The sequence below is a fragment of the Pinus tabuliformis genome, chromosome X (assembly GCF_031772625.1).
Source record: "Pinus tabuliformis cultivar Carrire ecotype Pingquan chromosome X, CPIR1, whole genome shotgun sequence".
Taxonomy (NCBI): domain Eukaryota; kingdom Viridiplantae; phylum Streptophyta; class Pinopsida; order Pinales; family Pinaceae; genus Pinus; species Pinus tabuliformis.
The window spans coordinates 588,976,969-588,994,849 of NC_142308.1; the positions used below are offsets into that span (position 1 = coordinate 588,976,969).

General features: G+C 42.0%; 1 protein-coding gene across 7 annotated transcripts in view; it reads right to left on the reverse strand.

The window, feature by feature from the left end:
• The window catches only part of PDE194 (formyltransferase), a 373,820-nt gene that overhangs the window by 74,791 nt on the left and 281,148 nt on the right, over window positions 1–17,881 (reverse strand). The window lies entirely within an intron of this gene.

Genomic DNA, 17,881 nt, shown 5'->3' on the forward strand with positions numbered 1-17,881 from the left:
TCACCGAAAAAGATTTCTAAAAAACAAGATATGGATCACAGAAGCCTAAATTCGATCAATATATAAATACACAAGTATCATTACATTGAAGTATGTCAAATGTTGTTTATTCTATTGTAGCAAGCATGGCTTGTGGAGTATGTTACATCCTAGGACCTCACTTGGTGTAAAAGTCCCAAAGCACAAGTTGTGATACCCCAAGGACAACTTAAACAAGCTACTCATTGTCACATTAGTAGCCTTGCCTCTCTCTTTAAACCAGTGTTTTAAAAATTGATTCGAGTTGACTCATATTCAGTCAACTTGACTAGATTGATAGGTGACAAGGTCAATTAAGCCATTGGCTTAGCTCAATCGATCGGCTTGGTACCTATTTCTCCTCGTGTCTATTAGTTTTTGTAGCATTGGATGTGTTCTAGCCACGAAATTTGGTGGAGAGGCTAGAATACATGAGATCTCCAAAACCCAAAAATCGTTTTTGTAAATTCCACCTAGAGATGGCTTAATTAGATTATTAGCCAATTTTTAAATATTTCCTAAGTCTAAACTTAGGGAATATGGATAATTAATCATAATTAATTAAGTCAAGGTGAGAATTCTCTAGAAACTCACACGGATTGATCCAGAAATAATCTGAGCCATCGATTAAGATTTAATCTTGGTTGTTGGAGTCCCAACAGGAAAATATAAGAAGGGATCGATGTGGTGATGGAGAATACACCAGAGTCACTTGGAGAATTCAATTTTCCAGAGTAGCAGCAGTCAGTTGCTAGAGAGTTTGAGCTTCAGTGAGGCAGCAAAGGTAGTGAGGGGCAGGGAGTTTGGACAGTGATCTAAAGGAAGTTTTCCAGATCCGGAGAGGCAGCAGCAAGAGGGCCGAGTTATTGCCAGTGAGGCAGCAGCAAGAGGGTCGAGTTATTCCCAGCGAGGCAGCACAGAGGACTGCGCAGTTGCTTCAGAGAAGCAGTTCAAAAAATCTAAGTACAATCTGAGTTCACTGCTGCATAATAATAAAACCCTCACTGCTACACCGATTTTCCCGCATTGGGTTTTTCCAGGGACATTTGTCCAAAAATAACGATGTCATTTTTATGTGTGTGCTAGTATTTTCTCAGTTCCAACACTATATATTTTCCGCAGTTTTCTTTGTGAAGGTTGCAGTGTGTTTATTTCGATGTTGTCGTAGCAATAAACTGAACAATTAATTTATCAGTTAGAAGAAATAATCTCAGTTACTGCAATAGAATTCCATTAGTGGAATTTTCACATGGTATCAGAGCATAAGTGATCAATCAGAAGCTCAAAAGCGAAGGAAAGAATTTCGATGCTCGGAAGGAGCAGCATGCCGAAATTCTTAAGGCAACGCAATTCATTGCCAGGAATGCCAAGTTGCTTGGGGAAGTTCGATTTTTCAGTGCACAAGGCAAAAAAAAGTTTGAATTTCCCAAATCAATGATTCCAGCGGGCAGAGGGAGCAGCAACAGCTCGATTTTTCGCTGAGCAAATTCCTGGTTGGACACAGAGGGTTTTGTTGTAGGTTGCAAAAGCAGAATCTGCGTCGGGTGGAAGAGAAAAGCACACATAGCAGAGGGAAAATTTTCCTCAAGGAACTTCAAGTCTTGGAAGTTCGAATTTCCAATTGCAGATTGGCAGTAGCAGCTAGCAGATCCGCACATTCCAGAAGGTAAGCAGAGCAGTAGCCGAGCACAGGGAAAGAGGGAGTTTTTGACAATTTCAGAGATGGCCACTGTAGGGCTTAGAGATCAGGATAGGTTGGATGGAGCTTCCAACTATGTCATTTGGAAGGCTAGGATGTCCTTCCTTCTAGATGAATATGGCCTGAAAGCCTACATTGATAATGTAGTGGCAGTTCCTCAAGATGCAGACCAACTCAAGGAATATAGGAAGGAGATGGCGCAGGCAAAGCGATTGATCCTGGATGGAGTCTGGGACCATATAGTCTCACATATAGTGGCCAAGGGAATGGCTAAAGAGATGTGGGATGCTCTCTCCATGCTATACCAGGGTACTTCTGAGCAGCGGAAGATGTTCCTAGAGGAGAAGTTGAGATGCATCAGGATGCAGAAGGGGGAAGGCATAGATCCCTTTCCTCGTGGGGATTCAGGAGGTCCGAGACCAACTTTCCGCCGTTGGGGCAACGCCTCAACCTTCAAAACTAGTACAATTGGCACTCAACAGTGTCTCAGAGGATTGGCAGGTTTTCGTCTAAAGTATATTAATAAGAGACACGCTACCAGAATGGGATACAATGTGGGCCGGTTTGCAGCAGTAGTAGTTGAGACGAGCTTTGTTGAAGAGCTCCATCAGTGGGAGCAATGGCAGAGTGGCAGTGGACAGAAGGTGGTGAAGGAGGGGGAGAATGTGGCCCAAGCATCTAAGGGTCCCAGTCAGGGATAGGGGGAGCAGAGAAAGAAGAAGAAGGACCTGTCAAAGGTCAAGTGCTTCAGGTGTGGTGAGCTCGATCACTATAGCACGCAGTGTCCTCTCAGAAAGAAGGACAAGTTGGAAAAGCAAGACCAGCAGGCAGCGTCAACTGAGATCGAAAAGTTGTCCTCTAGGTTGAAGGAAGACTTCGCAAGGTTGACAGCCATACCTCCAGGAGTGAGGTGGGGTGACTTGGAGTTGTATCCCCAGAGAGCTATAGATTGGGCAGGGTCCTTAAGGAGTCCACCTCATGGATCATTACCTAGCTACAGGGCCAACAGTGTTCAGTAGCAAGACGGATCAGTGGTAGTTGATGCAGTCAGTACTAGAGAGACAGTTGCAAACTAGTAGCAGTCAAATGCTGAGGGGTGCAGAGAAGTGTTAACAGCAGAGTAGGTGGCTCAGTGCAGAAGTTGGCAACAACGTAAAGTCTTCAATGACAGTGTAGATGCTAGTAGCAGTCAAAGACTCGGGAGACAAATGCATCATACTGAACATCGTTGATTCAGTGTTTTGGATGCTTCTCAGTTGCAGCAGCAACAGATGAGAGGGAGTTGCAATGCAGATGCAATGTTGGCAGTAGTATGGCAGTGTCAGCAACAGCACAGATGCAGCATCAGGGTTGCACAGTAGTTGGGTGGAAGCAACATCTAGACATCAGCAGCGTGATAGGAGGTGATACAAATACAGGGTGTTGTGGCAGGATGTGCAGCACCAAAACACATTCCTCACTAAGAGGGAGTGTTAGTTTTTGTAGCATCGAATGTGTTCTAGCCAGGAAATTTGGTGGAGATGCTAGAATACATGAGACCTCCAAAACCCAAAAAAAATTCTGGAAATTCCACCTAGAGATGGCTTAATGAGATTATTAGCGAATTTTTAAATATTTCCTAAGTCTAAACTTAGGTAATATGGCTAATTAATCAAAATTAATTCATTCAAAGTGAGAATTCTCTAGAAACTCACACGGATCGATCCAAAAATGGTATGAGCCATCGATTAAGATTTAATCTTGGTCATTGGAGTCCCAACAGGGAGATATAAGAAGGGATCAATGTGGTGATGGCGAATACACCAAAGTCACTTGGAGAATTTGATTTTCCAGAGTAACAACAGTCAGTTGCCGGAGAGTTTGAGCTTCAGTGAGGCAGCAGAGATAGTGATCCAGAGGAAGTTTTCCAGATTCGGAGAGGCAACAATAAGAGCGTCGAGTTATTCCCAATGAGGAAGCAAAGAGGACTGTGTTGTTGCTTATGTGTGTGTGCTAGTATTTTCTCAGTTCCAACGCTATTTATTTTCCGCAGTTTTATTTGTGAAGGTTGCAGTGTGTTTATTTCGATGTCGTCGTAGCAATAAACTAAGTAATTAATTTATCAGTTAGAAGAAACAATACCAGTTGCTGCAATAGGATTCCATTAGTGGAATTTTCAGTGTCATCAGGGGTACACACATTTTTTCATACTGCAATATCACCAATATAAGCCCAAGGTCACAAGTTTAAAGCCTTGTAAAAACCCTGTGAGTCTTTGTATTTGGGTATCCTAGGGCTTGTGATGGTCAAACATGGTCTGTCCTTTTGGGCTAAGTCCTTGGTCTCTTTGTCATATCTAGGATCGAGGGATTCTGGAAGGATCTTGGGGGGAGTCATGGTTTTAGAGGATCCTTGCTTATGTAGTAATGATCACTCATGTATGGCCCAGTCTAGCCCGTGTTAGGGTGCACCTATATCTTACCACATGGTTATGAGTCATAGAGTCAATATGTGGCCTTAGCTTTAGTGCAACATTCCTCAAACAGTTGTTAACATGGCAATCTCACATAATCAGCAATTTCACATTTCCTGAGGTAGTTTAGGTTTTCAAATGCAAGTGTTCCCATAAGTCAAAAAGCCAACTTGGTTCCAAAGTGCTCAGATTGACAAGGAGATGACATGCCACATGGAAATCTTTCCAAACAATGAAGCCTTGATACAGTTACAGGGGATCAAAGCTAGTCAAATGGTGCATGCAGCTTCCAAGTGGCATAACAAGTGTGGGACTTGTCAATTGTCTACATGCACTATGTCAAATTTGGCCTACAAAAAGAGGAGAAAGACTCATGTCTTAGTTTTCCCATGTTCCTAAGGGTTTTTTTATCCAGCAATTGGGCATGATAACGTGGCATAAACAGTATTGATATGGTAACATTGGGAGGTACTCTAGCAAATAGGGCTAAACCCAAGTAAAATCAAGGCAAATCTCAAAAAACCTAAATGGAAAAAGTGAAAAATTCATCAAGGCATTGAAGAACTACTTAAAGGGGCACCAAATCAAGTTGCACTAGTCATTATAACCACTTCTACTACGTCATTTGAGCTTATTGACTAGCCATTGGAGGGTGAAAGTGGAACGTTGGGGGTACTATGGACCAAAAGATATCAAGTGGACAAATTTCTAATTGTTGCAAAGTCAAAAGATTTCATCTTTACCCAAATTGAAGTCTTCCAAGTGAGTTGTATTATGGACCAAGTCAAGCCACATCTAGTCATTAGAGTGAGACGTTGAGAATCTAGGGAGATCCTTGGGCATTTTTTGAACATTTATCTTCATTCATTCAACTTTTGGGTCAAACACAAGCGAAACATTGTACTCTCAAGGGACTTATGAACCACATTGACTTCCCTCAATGGGAAAAAAATTATTATGATGTAATATTTTATCAAAAAATTCTTAGTCTCCAACATGTGGATAACATTTTTTCGAGGTTCGCTGATTTTTATGCATCATGTTCTACGAATCATGTAATATTGCATAGATTGCTTGATGCTGCCATTAATGGCTGTTTTCTCAACACTTACTGAGGTAGATGGTCTGAGGTAGATGGTCCCGACCAACATTGGATAGTGCTGAGTCCACAATCTACGAGCAGAACCAGCCGTCGAGACCACAAACAATCGCCGAGAGTAGGGTAGTAACAACCGCAGAGTGCGAGAGTGCGTCTCAGCCGCAGAGCATTTTTTGTTTTGATCTTTCCTCAGCCATAGAACGTTTCTAGGGTGTAGTCGTGGCCAAGAGTAGTCACAGTTGCAGAGTGCGAGAGTGCATCTCTAGGGTGTTGTGTAGTCGCAAGCAGTCCTACAGTAGATAGCATTAGCAGCAGCGGATAGCATAGCAGACAGGGGATAGCGAATAGCAGACAGGGGCAGCGGGGTTCAAATAGCAGCAGTGAGGAGCAGGGCAGAGACCAATTTCTACAGGCACGCAGTGAGGAATAGGTTGGACCTACATCTTTCTCGGAACAGGTTGGACGACAAATGCATTCAAACATGACAACGGAACAACAAATTCCAGAACCTATGGAGACAAATGATTTAGAACCGCCAAAGTTGGGAAGTGGGTTTGGGTCAATGCCAAACAATATCGAGGCATTTTAAAACGAAGACTAGCCCATCTAAAATGGGAGCAGACAAGGAAAAAATGGTCTCAAAGGGAAAGTACTCGAGCCCTTTGCAATAAGCACTCAAACAAGTCCCCTCTACAAGCATGTGGCAACAAGAAGTCTAGAGGAAAAGTCATTGATGATTTTTCCTTCTATAGTCCCACATCCACACCTCACCTAGTCATCTGATCTTTATGTGAAAGAATTGTTAAATGCAAAAAAAAGGTTGGAGGTTTTAGAAGCTAAAGAGCAGGAAAGAGATCATAAAATTCATATAATAACAGCTGAGAAAAAGGCTTTAGCAGAAAGCAATAAAGTTTTGAAAGAACAAGTGGCATTGTTACAGGAAGCTCTCCTGATAGGGAAGACAGAATGGCAACGTATGAAGACGGATGTGCAAAACACAAAGAAATCTATAGTGGAAAGTACAAAGGTGGTGAATGCAAAATCATCCCAGGATAAAGGGAAAACGATTGCCCAAATAGACAACCATGAAGAGAAAGCAAGAGAAGAAAGGAAAGGAGATTTCACCAAAGTTTCCAAAACTTGGGCTCAAGTTATTAGCAATTCTGCTAATAAGGAAGGAGAAACAAACATTTGGGTTGAAAACATGCAAGATAGAGAAGGCAAGGAAAGAAAAAATAGAGCAACAAACAAAATTATTAAAGGGGTGAAAGACTATGGGAAAAATGAATTTACTCTTGACCTTGCAAGAGACTTTTTGAAAGATAAGTTACTATGGCAAGGACAAATATGCCAAGCATGGAGGGTGGGTAAGTTTAACGGTGAGAGAGCCAGGCCCATAAAAGTCATCATACCTAGCTTGCGTGATAAATATATCATTCAAAGCAAGAAGCATCTCTTGAGAGGTTCTCGCTTTTTTCTAGAAGAAGATTTAACTGTAAGACAACAAGAAGAAAGGAGAAAGGAAATGATAAAGGTTAGGGCAGCAAGAGATGAACGCAAGAGAGCATGGATTTATAAAGGTAAAGTTGTGATAGTGCGATTTGGACCTCCTTCGAAAACAGAGCAGCAAGATGGTAATAAAGAAGAGGCAACAAACTCTTCAACATGAAATCAGGAAGCAAGGTCAGTATGGGAAAGCAGGGACAAATACACAAATGTGACCCGTGCATGTCAAAATAAATAGCAATCAAGTCATACCCAAGTTTCCTTAATATGAGTTTGTTGGAACTACAGAGGTTATCCATGGAGACAAGGACCTGGGTTAGGGCCTATTGCGGAAGATAGAGACATAATTTGCCTCATAGAAACACATGAGCATGAAGGGTACAAGACACCTCTATTTGAAGGATACTTGAAGATGGCAGTGTGGAACAAGGCAGCACGAAATGGCAAAGGGCACAGGGGTATCATGGTTTTAGTGAGGGAGAAAGAAGGTCATCTCATTCAGTTAGAAAAAGAAGACCCAAATAAACAATTCATTTGGTTTAAAATATCAGAAATGGAAACCACATCAGAACTGCAGCACGCTATTTTGCGCCGCAAGTTTCAAAAATCTACAAAGATAGAGGGCTTGACCACAAAGATCCATTTGCAGCGTTAAAAGCAGATATTGCAACATATTCTCGTTGATTTTGGGTAGCATCGAATGTGCTTTAGCTCCAAAATTTTGTGGAGGGGCTAGAAGACATGAGATCTCCAGAACCCAAAAATCGTTTGGAGAAATTCCACCCGGATGAGGATTTATTAAAATAATTAATATTTTAATGGGTTCCTAAGCCTAAACTTAGGAAAATAAAAATATTAATGGGTATTAATAAGAATATGGGTGAGAAACTTCTAAGTGACGAGGATCAAGTCTGTTTTAATCTTAGCCGTCGATTAGGGACTTAATCTTAGCCGTTGATTCATCAACAGGGAAAAGTATAAGAGGAGGCTCGAAGGTCAGTTGGAGATACACTTGAGAGATCAGTTAGTTCGATTTTTCTAGAGCGAGGTTTGCTCAGAAAATCAAATAGGTGATTTGAGTTGTAATGAGAGGGGTAGTTTGACAGAGGGACTTCAGTCCAAGGCCGAGAATACATAGCAGAGAGGTAGAGCAACACCAGGAGAGACAACGCAGAGGGAGAGCTCTGACGCAGTGCCGCAATAAGACAATGATGCAGTGATGCAGTGACACAGTGACGCAGTGGAGGCTAAGGGGTCTCAGTGACGCAGTGAGCAGCTCCTAGAGGAGGTGACACAGTTCCAACGCAGAGCTTGGAGCAGCCATCGCTGCCCAGCACTGGGAACAGCACAGTCACCTGTGGGGTTTGTTCATCCAGGTGTTGGCCAGGTTTATTCTCTGTTGGGTGAGCCAAATTTGGCACCCTAGTTGTATTCAGAAATCTGCTTAATAATACAAACCCTCTATATGCTGCACCAGTTTTCCTGCATTGGGTTTTTCTGGGGACGATTGTCCAAAAATAACGGTGTCCCTTGTGTATTTGTCTCGTTCTATTTCAGTTCATGATCTGTATGTATGTGTAGTCTGCAATAGTGTTTTCATCGCTATTTAAATAATTAAATAACTTGTTGAATGTAAAAACAAGTAGGAGATGATAAACCAGTGATTGCAGTAGGATTTCTGATGTGTAGATTCAGAAATTTTCACATGGTATTGAAGCATTGCAGATCATAGGAGAATGAAGACACCAACCGAGAGATCCAGAGAATTTGCTGCAGAGAAGCAACTGTCCCGAGTGACAGCGTTGTTCCAGAGCCAGACGCAGAGGGAGAGTGACGCAGTGCAGAAGAGGTGACGCAGAGGCTCACCCAGTGCCTGCGTCAGCATTCTGAGCCATGTGAGGGTGACGCGGTAGCTGGGAGGAGCCCACGCAGTAACTGCGTTAGCTGTCTAAGCCAACGAAAAAGCAGAGAAGGGAAAATCAGGATCACGCAGAGCCACGTCGTCTTTCTGGACCAGGAAGGAGTGACACAGTGGCCAGGAGGAGCTGATCTAGCTCACGCAATGATTGCGCAAAGCCATAGGAGCTCAGATTCTTCAGTTGTTGGGGTTGGGGGAGCAAAGCAAATTCGATTGGAGGAGCTAGTGGGACGTTGTTGTTGTTGGTGCAAAACAATGTCTGTGGAGACAGAGCCAAGGTAGAGGGAGTCACTGCCTTGACAGATTTCTAGCCAAAGAAATCTAGATCCGAGTTGCAGTAGCAAAGGAGGATTGGAGAGGAGTGATTCGACATTTGGTCGGAGGATTTCCGTGAAGGAAATCAGGACTCAGAGGGAGTCTAGAGGAGCTTGTTCCTTAGATGTTTTCTTGCGCCAAAGAAATCTAGATCCAAGTCTTGCTGGATTAGCAGCAGGAGAGGGAGAAGAGAACCTATTCTATATTTGTTGAGCAGAGATGGCAGTCCATGGACTGAGGGATCAGGACAGATTGGATGGAGCATCTAATTTTGTCATCTAGAAGGCCAGGATCCTTCCAATCCTAGAGAAACATTGCATCAAGGACTATGCCTTGAAAGTAGTTGTTGTTGTACTCGACGTTGATCCGTTAAAGAAGTACGAGGAGGCCCAGGCGAAGGCCAAGTATACGATCCTAGACAGGGTCAAAGATCATGTAGTACCACACATTGTTGAGAAAGAAACAGCAAGGGAGATTTGGGAGGCATTGACCACCTTGTACCAGTGCACTTCCATACAGTGGAAGATGATATGAGAAAATCAGTTGAGATAGTACCAAGCGCAGAAGGGAGAAGAGATCGATCCCTCCCTCCTCCGGTTGCAAGGGATTAGAGACCAGTTGACTTCCGTGGGGTCTACACCAGATCCTGAGTTCATGGTCAAGGTTGCCCAAGCCTCCATTTAATACTTTTTTTGTTGAGTCTTCAACAGCCAAGATTAAGTCTCTGATCGACAGCTAAGATTAAAACATGACTTGATCAGCGTTTTAGATCATTCTCACCCATATTTTGATTAATACCCATCAATATTTTAATTTCCCTAAGTTTAGACTTAGGAACCCCATTAAAAATATTAATTATTTTAATAAAATACAATCCGGGTGGAATTTCACCAAACGGTTTCTAGGTTCTTTAGAACTCATGTGCCTTAGCCTCTCCACCAATTTTCAAGGCTAAAACACTTTCGATGCTACCAAAAACTAACACTCCCTCTTAGCGAGGAAAGTGCTCTAGCAACAATGCCCAACTGCATGTTGCTTTGCTTCTGAAGCATCTCCCTTTCCGCATTGTTGTTGCCACCAACATTGTGTTGTTGTTGCTACTGTACTGCTACCCATGACATTGCCACTACCACTGCCACTGCTACATCCGTACTACAACTCAGTTGCTGAGAGAAGCAACTGAAAAACATCCAAAATTAGCTGAACTTAACTGCGTTCAGTGTAATACAATGAATGTTGGAGTCTGACTGGTGCCAGTCTCTGACCCTCTGAATCTTCTGCGTTGCTGCTGACTTTTGCACTGCTGCCAACCTTGCTCTGCGCTGATTAGTCACTGGTCTCTAGCTACTGCATCTAACCTCCAAACAATCCACTGCATCATCTGGTATTAGGTCCATCTCGTTACTATTGAATCCTTGGGCTCCTGTAGCAAGGAATTGATCCAAGAGGTGGACTCCTCAAGGATCCTGCCCACATGTAGTCCTCCTGACTACAGCTCAATATCGCCCCATCTCCCTATGCGTGGGACCCATGGCATACTCTTCCTCATCAATCTTTGTTGAAGCAGCCTTAGGATCATGTTTCTCATCCTTATCCCTTTTCTTCAAAGGACACTGGGATGCACAGTGGCCCATCTCGCCACAACTGACACTTTTCACCTTTGAAATGTCCTTCTTTTGCTTCGACTTTTGTTGTCCCTTTGATGCCAGAGCTGCGTTCTCCTCCTCCTCCTTCGTCTTTGTGCCACTCCCACTACTGCCATTGAGGTTTACCTTCACTAGGTCCCTCCTTAACTCTTCCTATTGAAGAGTCGCCCACATCTCCTCCCATGAAGGTAGTTTTTCTCTGCCCAATATGCTTTGGACGAAAACTTGCCATTCATCTGAGACTCCATTTAGGGCTATCCTCACCATCGCGGTTGGTTGAGTGGACCCCACTGCAGCAAGTTGGTCTCTAGTGTCCTGAAGACGCTGAAGATAGAGGTTCACCCCTTCTCCTTTCTGCATCAAAGTCTGCTGCAACTTCTGCTCTAAATACATCTTTCGTTGTTCAGAAGAGCCTTCATATAGAGAAGACAAGGCTTCCCACATCTCTCGGGTTGTATCCTTGCCTTGCAAGTGTGAGACCACATGATCTCGAACTCCATCGAGAATGAGCCTCTTTGCCTTCCCCTGCTCGGCTTTGTACTTCTTCTTTTGATCGTTGTTAGCAGGAACAGCTACAACACTATTGACGTAGGCCTCGAGATCATATTCCTCTAGAACAGCTAAGATTCTGGTCTTCCATATGACATAGTTGGAAGCACCTTCCAACCTATCCTGATCTCTGAGCCCATGCGATGCCATCTCACCCAATTGTCGAACTAACTCCTCTAGTCACTGCTTAGCACTGCTCAGCTACTCAACAAGTGAGAAATTCGAACTTTCTGGTAGAAAATTCTCTAAGGAGAAAATTCCCCTTCTACGTGTCTTCGCTCTTTTCCAACAGATTTATGCCCTAGCAGAAACTGCGCCCTTCAAGCATTGCATTGAGGCTCTGTGTCACTCCCTCTGCATCTGCAAACTTACGAACTGGAAATCGTACCTCTCTGTCGTCTCACTCAGAGAGAGATTTCCTCAGATCTGCTTCCCAGCAAGGACTGCGCAATCCCTTCAAAGGGATTTGAATTGTTGCCAAGTGCAACTTTCGACCTCATTGTTCAGCACTGGATCTGCTCTTCCTATTTCAAAATCAACCCTCTGATACCATGTGAAAATTCCTACACTCGAAGGAACCCCTACTACAGCAAATCTGAATCTACTTCACCTACTTGACTTTTAATATACATTAACCAAGTTATTCTTCTGAATACTGAAGAAAATTACTTCTGCAGCCTACACTAATTAAATATTTGATCTCATGAAACAGAAAACAGAGCAAAGAACAAGATACATAGGACACACTTATTTTTGGACATAATAGTCCCCAAAAAAACCCAATGCAAGAAAATCGGTGCAGCAATTCTGAGGGTTTATTATTATTATGCAAGAAAAATATCTGAATATAAATCTAGGATGTTCATCTAGAAATCCTTTAAAGAGAAAATACTGGTGGAAAATCTGAGTGAGTTTTACGTCACTTCACCCAACAGAATTTCGGCTGATTCGGCACAAGACTGGCTAACCCCAGCTATTTTTGCATTGGCCCTGAGTCAGCCCCGCGTCACGTTCTCTGCCCTCTACGTCAGCTCTCCCGGTTGTTCCAACAGTTCCCGGTAGTTCTGGCAGTTCTCGGCAATTTCGGATGTTTCGACAGTTCTGGAATCTGCGTGACAGGTAGCTTTTCTGCGTCAGCTCTCTCAGCTACTGAGTTGCCTCTGTGTCAGCTCTCCCAATTGTTCTGGTAGTTCCCAGCAATTTCGGATGTTCTGGCAGTTCTGGATTCTGCATGACAGGCAATTTTTCTGCATCAACTCTCCTGGCTACTACGCTGCCTCCCTGTTATGTATTTTCCGGAAAGTACTTCTCCCGGATTCTCTCTGGCCCTCAGCTGCAAGATCTCCCCAATCGATTTTCCTCCTAAGAACTTCTCACTCAGAAAATCGATTTCCTCAATCTCTCTGTGTGTGTTTCCAAATGAACCCCAAGCCTCCATTTTATACTTTTTATGTTGAGTCTTCAACGACCGAGATTAAGTCTCTAATCAATGGCTAAGATTAAAACATGACTTGATCCACCTTCCAAATCATTCTCACCCATATTTTGATTAATACCCATTAATATTTTAATTTCCCTAAGTTTAGACTTAGGAACCCCATTAAAAATATCAATTATTTTAATAAAATACAATCTAGGTGGAATTTCACCAAACGGTTTCTGGATTCTTTAGAACTCATGTGCCTTAGCCTCTCCGCCAATTTTCAAGGCTAGAGCACTTCCGATGCTACCAAAAACTAACAAATATGACAGTAATCTTGAGAGTAACTTTGATGCAATGACTTTAACACAGTAGTAGACTTTGGTGAATAACAGTGTATTCATATCAATAAGGATAGCTATGGATGGCAGTATTATAACAATGATGTATGGTTTGAGCATGACATGACAGTGATGGTAGAACCTCTATGTCAGCAACAGTGATAGTGATGTATATCATGTTCTCATGACAGTATGATATGGTCTGCTGTTGGACTGGCCCTAGGTGCCCTAATGTAATTAAGGATGATGTCTAATGATATTTGTATCTCAGAAAGAACATTTGATGAATATCAATTAGAAGAAGAATCTAGTTAGATTTTCTCCCTTGTGGGGCTTTTCCTTGGTCTCTGACCTAAATCCTGGTGTCTCTATTGTGTACGCTTTTCTTTTGTTGTTGCGTACTGTTCCGCTACATTGCTGATGTTTATTGTTCTCTCTACATAATTGCTAATGATGATATGATGTTATGGGATGAATGCAATGTGAAAATGTTAAAAAGTTTATAGATGCAATTATCTATAGCAGAGAACAATCTAGCCCTAAAAATTAACAACATGCATTATAACATGGATGAAAAATCCATCCATTAATTCAAGACAATAGCTCAAAAGACAAGCGAATCAGCTCCAAATGTCAAAATGCATTCATAGGTCCCAATTCTCGACAAGACATGAAGGTCGAAGTCACGAAAGGCCGAAATACAATGAATCTCTCCTCTATTTATATTTGGAGGACTAATGTTTATTTTAGCCTAGAGCCCCTAAAAACAATAAAATATGTCACAATGATTAGTTAGGTCAGCAGTCAACATCCTAGCTAAGACAAAAACATAATAATTTGCCCACACATGTGAGCCGTAGGGAAAAGTACGTTGACGTTATCCATTTGTAAGACCTTCTCGGGCATGTGTTCAGGGCTTAAGGTGCCGAGAGTGGTGTAGAAACCCTCTAAAATTGCGTTGAGGGCTTAAGGTGCCGAGAGTGGTGTAGAAACCCTCTAAAATTGTGACATCCCAATTGCATAAATTTTTCTTAGTATGGCCATTTTTGCAATTTTGGTATTGGAGGCACACTATGACATTTTTGGACTTAGGAGAAAAAGGAAAATCGATTTCTTAGTGGAAGGTGGGGGCCACCCAAGGGAGGCAATTCGACCCACAAGGAAAAAGGCAACAAATTAGTGGATTGTGGGAAGCACTAAGGGGGTACGCATGGGCTAGAGTACTTGAGGCAAAAGGGAGGCATTTTGGAGGCATCTTTTGACTATCTTTGATACACAAGTTGACCTATCTTGGAGTTGTTTAGCACAAGAGTTGGTGTTGCTTAGCACAGGAATTTCAGGTGGAATTCCACCCTCATTTCGGAGAACTTCGAGCGTCTCCCTAGTGAGGAATTTTGGCAGTCCACTTCAGGGCTTTCATAGGGCTTTACTTGCAGAAGATTTCTAGTTCTACGCTCTTCCTGGGCGCAGAGGTAGTTCATGCAACACAATTTGGGCTAGCTTCAGTGATTGGGATAATCCAGGAATTTTGCAAAAGAATGTCTTACCTTGAGACCGCATTTTTGACACCAATTTGCAAGGTTGGAGTTGAGGCAATCTTGAGGGCCAAATATTTCTAATTTTGGTAGTGCGCAAGCAATTCTAGGCAAAGTCTGCGCAGGTGTGGGAGTGAGGCAGATTCAAGTCAGGGGCTGGAGGAGGTTGGGTTTCCGGAGAGAATTTGGCAAGAAGCTTGAACGTGTTTTTCAGTGGAGCATTTGGGGACATGCAGTAGTAGTATTTCCTTCACAAAGCGCAAAACCAGCCAAAAAGGCCACTCACACCTCTAAAAAGGCGTTTTGGTCACACGGAATTAGCCCAAAACATTTCTTATTTTGTCAGTTTGGTGAGAGGAGTTCGAGGCTAATTTTGCAGAATTTTCTGAGCATTATTTCTTACCCAAAATTAGCCCAAAACATTTCTTACTTTGTCGATTTGGTGAGAGGAGTTGGAGGCTAATTTTTTGTAGAATCTTTTGAGCAGTATTTCAGGAAGAAATACTTGTTCCTTCAGGTAGCCAATAGCAGAATTTTCTGTGTAGTGTGCATTTTTAGTTTGGAGCCATTTCGAAACTTGGGTCAACGGATTTCAACCTGGTCTTTGGATAGCTTGCATAGCAAGCCCAAGTTGCATTGTTCTTACTCATTATGTACCCAGATTTACATTTTTAATAAAATGGCTCAGCTTTCCTGCTCATTGTCTCTCGTGTTCTTATTTGGGTGCTTTTTTTGAGTTTATTTGTTGTTCCTAGTTCATGTGTTTGGTATTTACTATCATTTTCCACTTAGGAATATTAGAGTGGTATCAGAGCATGTTCTCGGCTAGTTGTGGGCGCAAGAACTGGTGATGCCACTTCGTTTTGGGGGTGTTGTCTTTCACAGAGGCAGAGGCCGAGGCAGAAGAGGGCATGGTAGAGGCCGAGTGCCTGACCCTTTTTCAGACACTGAGCTAGAGCACACTAGAGAGAGTAAGGTTGGGACAAAGAGCACATGGGGAATCAAGGGAACCAAGAGCAGCCTGAACAGGGAGGAAAATAACCCACAATTGCAGAGTTGGCCAGACAACAAAAACTCATGATGGATATGATAGCATAGTTGGCTAGTGCGCATTTGTAGCTTCAAGGCAGGCAGGACAACAGTGGTGAGGGTGGATCTCGAACTGGTGAGGGTGTTGAAGAATGTAACTAGTGTCGGTCTTCATAATTGTACTTGAGTCACGATGTAATATATTTGTCAAAAGAAATTCTTATTATTAAATTGACTTATTTAAGCATGAATTTCTTGCTTGGGTCAATGGTCATAGATCAAGCCTCCATTGTAGGCTTCTAGGATTTTTGTTCAAGTCAAAGTCAAATTTACTATGTAAGAATCCATTCTTGGGTTCATGATGTCAAAGATAAAAAGTTATTTTGTCATGTCAAAACCTCCTCCATCAAGTCACCTTCCAAGTCGGCCTCCAGATTGATCCTATACAAGTCGGCATCAATAAATTATTCATGAAGGCTCATTTATAGTCAGAAACAACTATAAATACCCATATGAACTCAAGCCCACCTGAGGAAAAACAGTTCGGTCATATTTCAGAGTAGTGAAGGAACAGAAGTTCAGATATATTGCAGGGGACAGAAGTTCGGATTTATTTGCAGGGGACAGAAGTTCGGATTTATTGCAGAGGACAGAAGTTGATATATTGCAGAGGACAGCAAAGGTAGAATGATTCGGATTATCTACCGGATCAAGGTAATAAAGGACCAAGGCACTAAGGTAATATAGGCCAAAGTATGACAAGATTGCAGGACCGAAATATGGCACAAGTACAGGACTGAAGGATAACAAGACTGCAGGATCAAAGTATGGCTTGAATACAGGACCGAAGCTTGACAAGACTATAGGACTGAAGTATGATATGACTGCAAAACCTAAGTATGATGTGTCACTCAGGAACAAGGTTGACTTGATGGATGGAAAGTGTCCTTGGTCTAGGTTTTTGGTCTATCTCATCTTGATTTGAATCTAATGAAGGAAGAGTTCTTGACTGGGTTTTTCCACTACCTAGGGGCTTTTATCTGGCTGTGTGCCTACATCTTGTGTCCTCTTTTGTTTTGTTATTAGTCTTGATGATAAGAACAAGATAATTAGGAAGAAGAACTAATAATTAAACGTCACAAGATAATGTCATAATAAGAGAAATCAATGAAAACCCTAAGTTACTGCCCTAATGGATTTCTCAACATGGTATCAAAGTGAGGTTCACTTGTGTAAGGGCAGAAAGGACACATGAACTTCAAAATAGCAAAGAAGACAGTCACCTAGAATCGAGCTCCTAGAGGGAAGAAATTCTGAACTCTGGACATATCCACTAGTCAGTATATCTATGGTTAGGACCGCAGACCCGAGCAAAGGGAGCGAAGGATTTAAGAAAGAAGGAAGCATCACTTTGTAGAGTCGAGAGGCCAGAATGATAGCCATATCAAGACCGAACCCTTGAAGAAAGAATCGAAGTCCTAGAAATAAATATCATGATCTGAAATCTCTCCAGAAATCCGAAAACCTGTAACCTCAGAAGTCCAAAGTCTATCTTCAATAAAGTATTATTTGAGGACTAGACAGCTAGCAAGAAAGGGACATACGCTGAATGGTTTAGAAGCATTAATGGTCTATTTTGAAAGACCTGTTATAAAGCCTCCATCACACACAAAAAGGAGCCGAAGACGTATATTCAGTCATCAACTACATACAGTCAACAATAAAATTCGCAGTCCCGTATAATTCAGAAGCCAAGAAGACCTGTAGCAAGGAAGTAGTAGCATATTGCATCTTGTTCTGGAAACAGTATCATTGGAAGAAGCAGCTCTAGGAAGCATCTACTGCTGTCAAGAAAATGGCATCCAACATTTAGGAATCAGCTCAAAGTCTTCATTAAAAATCAAGTATTGTCGTTGCTCTTCATGCTTTAGTCATCTAACTAATGTGTATGCAGCTTACAAGAAGAGGCAACAAGCTCTATGAAAAGGTATGTAAGTTTTGAGGTATGTTTCTAGAGTTAACTACTAGTGTATCTCTAGGAATAACAAATCCTCATTAAAGATTGTTAATATCTAGAATAGTACATATGTCAGTCTCTCTCTCACTTACTTGTTTTCCCAATTGTCTAAGAATAATCCATATATGACGATTCTTAGCAATAGTAAAATTAAAGGTGTCTAGATTTTGTAGCTCAAAACTCTAGAAACTCTAGATTCTAGATAATCATCACACTATTGTACTTGTATATTTTGGTTGTATTTGTCCAGAAATATTGTAGGAACTTGGTAAATCAAATAAAGATGTGATCATATTTAAGAGGGAGCCCTTTCATTAAGGAAACCTACCAAAGGAGT